This window comes from Taeniopygia guttata, chromosome 11 (assembly GCF_048771995.1).
Source record: "Taeniopygia guttata chromosome 11, bTaeGut7.mat, whole genome shotgun sequence".
Classification (NCBI taxonomy): Eukaryota; Metazoa; Chordata; class Aves; order Passeriformes; family Estrildidae; genus Taeniopygia; species Taeniopygia guttata.
In genome coordinates, this window is record NC_133036.1 from 7207863 (window position 1) to 7213862 (window position 6000).

Below are 6000 nucleotides of genomic sequence, written 5' to 3' on the forward strand. Positions count from 1 at the left end.
GATATTCCAAGAACAAGTACAATCCCTGAGCCAACAGGATCAGGGCATTTCAGGGAGGTGCAAGATAGGGAGGTTGTGTTCAGAAATACACATTTAAAGTTCAGCCAAGGAGAAACATTAACGGCACTCTTGGATTTGCCAATTGCCCAGAGGAAACTGCAAGGATGGAGGGGAGGGAAATGAAATAAATAAAACTGGAGAGAAAAAATTATATATAATAGAATTTTGCTTCTCTCAAAAGTTCATCAAAGCCAAAAGGTAATTCCACTCATTGCAGTATCTTCCATCTCAATCAGATTTTATCCATGAATAAGCAATTGGATTTCTACCAGACAACTGGAAACATCCCAAAAAGCACAACCCTCTGACGTGCTAGCAACACTGGATTTAGATAAAACATTCACTAGACAGACCCACAGATTTAGTGGATGTGACTTGCATAAATGCTGGTGTTCAGAAAGAGCAGCTTTATAGAAAACATTTGCCCCTAGTATGTAGTCTCTGCTGAAATGAGTTTAAATTATCTCAATATCAAATACATTTTTTTTAAACTTTTTGACAATCGTATTATTTTCATCCAGTTACAAAAAAAAATAAAAGTCTCTGCAGGGTTTGCACTAAACAGGTTAGGATTACTATAATCAAATTTTGATTGAAATACTATTAATGATCAGTCCTGGGAATATAAGGTAAGATTTTGGGGTTGATAACGTTAGTGATGGAAAGCACATCTTTTTAATTGGTTTCTTGGAGAAAATACTGTAAAGCTTGTTCAATTTGCTTTAATCCAGACTACTCTGTGCACATGTACATGGTAGCATATATTTTGTTATATTCATGACTACATTAGGTACATTACACAGCAAGAAGGAAAAGCACAGAGCAAAACAAATCCCTTTTCAAACACGAGCATGAAAGTGCTGCTTGGTGCTGCCATGACCAAGAGTATCCCCGAGACAGAGGCACCATCAGTGCCAGACACACCTGGGCCAGGGTTGTGTGAGCTGGGCTGGTCCCTGCACTTCAGCCAGGAGGGATTTTCCTGACCCTTGTACAGCATGCACCTCAGGCAGAGGAAGAAGTGTCAGGCTTTTTCTTTCCTGGTAATATTCAGCACTTTGTGCATTGGAAACAAGTGGTACCAGCAATCTGCTGAGCAGCTCTGTGCACAGGTAGATGCTCTGGTATGGAAACAACAATGCTCTCTTATCTCAGAGGCAGGGCAAAGCCATGGAGTGATCCTTATTTAATTGAGAGCTGACAGCTGTTTACATCACCAAGGATTTAGCTGCAGTGTAACTGCTCTTGTGACAAGCCATGTACCTTCAAACGTTGGACAGCTTACTTCCAAGTCTTTCACATTGTGACAGCCTCCCTAATCATTCAGAAAATAAATTGTGGAAGCTCCCAAACAGCATTTTCAAACATGACAGTTTTACTGCTTCCATCTTTACACCAGCTACTCCACAGAGACTGCTGTTTTTGGAGTTGTTGGGGTTTTTGATTATATAAGAATAAACAAAACAGGTTGCTGCTAGTACTCCAAACACAAGCACTGCCTCTTACACAGACTGAAAAACTACTTAACGTTGTGGAACAGTCAGTAGTGGTGGCTCTTACACCACCATCTGTCTATGGAAATGCAACTTCTGCAGCTGGTGAGACCTAAGATAATATATTCAAATGTAGAGTATTTGCTACCACTCTCCTGTTATTTCAGCATTATCATAATGCTCAAATTAAATGAAACTCAAAGCAGAACAATATGTCACGTCCACTCTGAATTTCAGGTATCAGAGAACTGTAGAGAGAACTTCTTGCTCTACAAAACATTTTGCTGATTGCAATTAAATCAACAAAAAGGAAATTCCTATTTACAGGAGTGGATACTGGCAGGGGAAATGCTAAACCAGCTTTGTTAATTCCAACACTGTCAGATATTCCAGTTTGCCAAATATCTGCATTGATTTCTGCATCTCCCTCCAGCACTGCACTCACTTATGGTGGCCAGTCTCACCAATACATTAATTGACAAAAAAGAATTTATTGTGGCAAAATTCAGCTAAAATCAGCAGCACTTTTAGGAACTGGGGCACAGAAGATGCAGCATCCCCTCAATCTACTCATCTTCTCCAGCCATGCCCTCAATACCATTTTAGGCCAAAATCCAGCAGCACACCACAATTTAATCCTCTTGGTCATTTATTGTGGGAAGGAATCCAGGTGCATGGGCTGGATGGAACTTAGACAGATGCCTGAGGCACTGGGATCTCCTGCCACATCCCCACTTTTGCAGTCCTTGCAGGACCAACCATCACCTCCAATAAGAGGGTGATGAGTGCTGTGTGAGACCTACAACACCCCAGCACTTACCAATTTACAGGGGTTGGGGAGCTGAAAGGAGATGCAGAAACTGGATGAAATCTGTAGCTGCCATCCAGATCCACCTTCCTCCCTGCACAGGGATATTGCCAAATGTAGATCAAACTTGGCTCTGCCTGGCCAGGTCCTGAAAGCCTTGTTGGACAGATGGAGGTTCCAGCTCCCTCTGGGTGACCTGCTCCCAGCTGCACTGCCCTCTGAAATGCAGTGTGGTACAGGAAGAGCTGGAGGGTTTAGTAAAACTCACAGAATCAGGCTTCTTAGACCTAGCCTAACTACATTAACTTAGAACAGCAATCAGCTAATAAAAGATTTCTGAGTTCTTGAGGCATAAGGGTCATGGTATCTCATGGACCACAGTGAAGTATTCAGCACTTTATCTCTGATGGAGGGAATCATTTATCTGCAATGGCACCTCGAGAATGGTGGGTGTTGTCAAAATGTCAAGGTTCAGCATCAGGGCATGTAACAAACATTAACCACTTCATCCCTCTTCACTGGGCAGTATTTTAATTTCATTTTTTATTGAGCATGAATATTAGTTTATGACAGGTGTAAATTAGAGAGGAAGCAAACCTAGATCACCTCCTACAGGCCAAGGAGAGAGGAGACTTTTCCTTCACTGAATATTGTTCCTTAGCCTCTGCACTCCACTTCTAGTTTCAGCACCTTTAAAGAGCACTGAGTCCATCAAACTGTTCTAGCCATGCTCAACTGCAATTATTTATCTTAGCATTAGGTCATTATGGGCTGATCTTCTAATACTCAGAATTTTGGGGTTAATAGCAGACTCCCTCATAGATGTGTAACAGCCAGGACAACTGGACACTCCAGGAAGCCAAATAAAAGGACACTTTTCTTTGCCCATTTTATGCAATCAGAAACTACCTTTGCACATGAGTCAAGATATTTCTTTTTTTCATTTCTTGGAAAACTTTTCTGTAAAAAGGAGTTTATGCAGGCTACTGTAAAATACTGTGGGGGAAAGTGCATATTAAAAGTATAATATATTCTCTTTACTGATCATGATCTGAGAGTTAAAGTGTGTTTGAAACATTGTGTTTTGCAATCCAAGCTATGTGATGAGTGATAAGCTATATAGTCATAATTAACAGTAGTGATAAATAAAATGTATTACATTCTGCACAGCCCTATTTGCATTGCAAAAATCCCTATTTAGATTACAATGAACTCTAAATTACAGAGTAAACAAGTTTTGGCTACATCTTGAGGCCCAGCAGGGAGGAAGGTATCGTTTGGCACCCCAGTAGAGGAATGCTGTTTACATCCAACTGGACTGTACCCAGAAACTTTGCAGCTTTAACACACAAAGGGCTGCAAACAGACCCCTGCAGTCCCTGTGCTTAGTGGGGTTTATTGGATGGCTGCAGACACCAGAAACCTTCAGCAGAGCTTAACTTTCCCAAAAGTGGTTAGGGCTAAGGGGGTTGGGCTGATGTTAACCTCTACCTGAGTGCCAGCCTGGTGGGCATTAGGCTGCCAGGTCGTTGAAATTAAACACTGTTGGGTGCTTTCATAAAGAAACAAATCTGGGAGTTCATTCTGGACAAGCTGTGGATGAGGGACAACAGGATATTTGCTTTGAACTTTTTCTTCTCTTTCCCCACACAGAAAACACAGCAACACTCCGGGGGCTCGGATCACCTGGATCTCTGTCAGTCTCAGCACCTGAGTGTGCATGGTACAGGCTGTGCTGATTGGGTCAGCTGATCATCTCTTCTTAGAGCAGTGTTAAGAAAAGACAGATGTTCACTCTCTGACAGAGGTCACCTGTGCATATCTGTCACCATTATAAACTCTGCTGTGCTCTAAGTGGTGTTTTCACAAAGTTCCAAATTTACCTTTCACTAAATGCACACACAGGGTGATTAGGAGAGAGGCAGGTCAGTTCTGATGACATCAGGAAGGGAAGAATGTGTCTTTTATTGCCCTGGCAATCAGGTCTGGAAGTGGCACAGATTGTGAACAGAGATACTGGAGCCTGGTTGCCACCTCATTTCACAACTCAGGGAATCTGATTAAGATCCCCAATTTCTTTTGGACAGTTTCCCACAGCTTTTATTCACTTGCCTCCACAAACAATGACATAAAATATTCTCTTCCTTGTGGACTTCACAAGTCATGAGCTGTCAGGAGTCTGAGCTGAAGTCACCCAGAAAGTGAAGGTGGCACAAAATCACCAACCCTCTCCTCAGTCACAGGTCCTTGTGCAAAGCCAGACCACACCAGACCAGCAATGGAGCAGCTGCAGAAGAGTAAATTTTTTTCTATCTGCAAGCATCCAGATCACCAGAGAGAGCCACAGTGCACATCACCCAAAACACTCAAGTTCCAGCCCATTCAATACTTAGGAACTTCAGTGTTGTTTGAAGAGACTTGATACAGGAATTGGTTCTCTCCTCTTTGTCCAAAATAACTTAATTTAGTTATTCTTCCAGATATGCTGCAATTTGCTTTTCTGGAGGAAAGAAAGAGAGGCAGGGGTGGAAAGGGAAGGAATTGTCAGGCAGGGTAGGTCATTTTTCCTCTTTACTTTAGTGTGTATCATTGATATTAATGTTGCTTTTTTGCGTTTAACTTTAAATTACAATCAATAAGAAAGAGCTGGACTTTAAATTCTTATTATAAATCAGTCCACATAATTTAGATTTAGGAGTCTAAGTCTGAATGTTTATTTTTCCTGTAAATATTTTCTATAAAAATTGGAGCTGGAATAAAAGCTTGACTGACCAGATATGATTCCTGTTCTCTGGAATGAAGTAGAACACTCCACCTCTCACCTGTGTACTCATGGTGGCTTTGTTCTGCATCCTCCCATTTCTTGTTTCACTTGGGATCTGAAATGCTGAAGAGGCCTGAGTACATGAATGCAACCAGTTAGGAAACAAAACAAAGGAAAGAAAAAAAAAAACAGGCTGGGTGCATAACCCGAGGTGTAGCTACGCAATAAGCAGGCACCTGAATCTTCTGGTTCAGGTGACAACAGAAAAAAGAAAACAACTTGTTAAAACATTACCTGAAGCAGAAGTTTCTAACTCTGTGCCAGGCCTGGTACATGCTTGAGCAACTCTTTTCAATTAAGTCATCATCCCAGTGATGCCTCGTGGGTGGTGAGGCTCCGTGCTGTCCTCGGTGCAGGCGAGACATTCCCCCACACGCCTTTCTCTAATTATTTATTATCTCTGCTGTCCTGGGTGCTCATCCAGAGCCCAGCTCAGCTCCCTCCTGACAGGCAGCTCCTGAGGAACTGGATGCTTCAGTGACACCCACAGCCAAAGAGTGCTGCTGCTCAGCTCCTCAGTTTCCCAAAGCATCTTAGCAGATCCCCTCATGAGGCAGGCATGTGTCACCAGAGCTTGTATAAACCAGCAGCTCCCAAGTCAAGAATGAATTTTCCATGCCTTAGATTTCTAAAGTCTAAGGCAGAATTTCTTAGCAGCTCCTTGGCTACTAATTCCCCATCTGCGGAAGGCAATGACAATGTAACAGAAAAACAGACAGATTTGTCCTGGAAAACAGGAAGACTTTCTGGCTGAATTAGCTTTTCCCTGCTGTCTCTAGAAACAAATCTCCCTAAAATATCAGCAACAAATCAAT

At 42.1% G+C, this 6000-nt stretch overlaps 1 long non-coding RNA gene across 3 annotated transcripts in view; it reads right to left on the reverse strand.

Annotated features, from left to right (window-relative positions):
• Positions 1-5727, reverse strand: part of LOC115496851 (uncharacterized) — a 41306-nt gene extending 35579 nt beyond the window's left edge. Inside the window, exon 1 of one of the 3 annotated variants that reach the window (XR_012057744.1) lies at positions 5184-5727. This is a non-coding gene — a long non-coding RNA (uncharacterized lncRNA). Of the gene's footprint in view, positions 1-2373; positions 2648-5183 lie in introns of those variants that run through there. The other 2 variants (XR_003962387.4, XR_012057743.1) reach the window with 2 other exon arrangements.
• Positions 5728-6000: the final 273 nt, after the last annotated feature.